Raw genomic sequence first — 1,297 nt, 5'->3', positions numbered from 1 at the left:
AAGGAAATAATTTTCTCTACAAAGAGATGTTTTAAAGACAGGAGTGTCCATCTTTCACCTCTCTCTTTTGACTTCTGACTTCCGTCTCTTCAAAACCAGAGCTACGGCATCGCGGAGGCAAAACTACATTTTCAAACCCAGGTGCTGGACACAGGCGTTTGCAAGAGCGTGTCTGTACTTGTCGCTCTTCGTTTCAGTCTAATCCAGCCGTTGCTGTCGAGCCGATCCCGACCTCATAAGGTTTCCAAGGAGTGAACTGTAAGCCTTTCGGTTAGCAGCCATACTTACTAACGAAGGCATCACCAGGGCTCCTGTTTCGGTCAAGTACCGTGAATTAGTTAACCTCTAGTCTTCTTTCCCCACCTGGATCTTCATTCTTTCGCAGCACTTATGGAACTCTTCTTTCTATTCCCCTGTACTATCTTTTGTGCCTTTCTGTAAGCTTCATAGGCAGAGAAGAACGACGTTTCAAGAAGACAATCAAAAGGCTTAACAGAACTTTGAATCCCGAGACTCTCCCTCGTGGTGGACTGAACTGACAGACTTTTAGGCAGTTGGCTAAAAGCAGTCCTTGAAGAAGCCAAAAGCTGTTGGCAGATCTCAGAGTCTTTTGGTTAGAATGCTTTTTTTTTTTTTTTCCTGTCATAGCTGTGAGGCCTGATGCAATTCAGGAACACAAGAATTGAACATAATGGATTTTGACTTGCAAAAACTGACCTTTTAATATGCCTACAGACCATGCTGGAAGTCAGTATTATGAATTGTTCTGATGATTTTCTTGTAACAGGGGGTATAGCTCAGTGGTAGAGCACGTGCTTAGCATGCACGAGGCCCTGGGTTCAATTCCCAGTACCTCCAAGTGTTATTTCCCTTTCTCACTGACTGGCACTTGACTCTGGTCAGATTTGTTTCAGACTTCTCCCATTTTTCTCTTCCTGAATATCTTTTCTTGTGTTTTTCCTACTCACAGAAAGGATAAATGGCTTAATAGTTACTCTCTTGGACCATAGTCCTGGACACTCTTTGGGCCTCCCAACCTAACTGCTTAAGAACAATGATGTAAGGAGGAACTGGAATAAAAGAAGGTGCTCACTCAGGACCTGCTGATGGTGAAGCAACAAGATCCCACCGTGTCACAGACCGCCTGTTCTCCTTTACTACAATTTCTCATTATTATTAAGAAGTAGGGAAGGAAAATACAGATGGAAAGTCGGGGGAAGTGACTGTTGGACAACTTCCTTTTGAGTCTTCTTTTTTCCCTCACCTGTGCCTGTGTCAATGAACAGATAGCAGTTTC

General features: G+C 43.6%; 1 non-coding gene across 1 annotated transcript; it reads left to right on the top strand.

Moving 5' to 3' along the window:
• The first annotated feature begins 786 nt into the window (after positions 1–786).
• TRNAA-AGC (transfer RNA alanine (anticodon AGC)) lies at positions 787–858 on the top strand. The gene has a single exon. It is a non-coding gene; the product is annotated as a tRNA-Ala (tRNA).
• The last annotated feature ends 439 nt before the right edge of the window (positions 859–1,297 follow it).

The sequence above is a fragment of the Loxodonta africana genome, chromosome 1 (assembly GCF_030014295.1).
Source record: "Loxodonta africana isolate mLoxAfr1 chromosome 1, mLoxAfr1.hap2, whole genome shotgun sequence".
Classification (NCBI taxonomy): Eukaryota; Metazoa; Chordata; class Mammalia; order Proboscidea; family Elephantidae; genus Loxodonta; species Loxodonta africana.
This window is presented reverse-complemented; position numbering and strand designations above follow the sequence as displayed.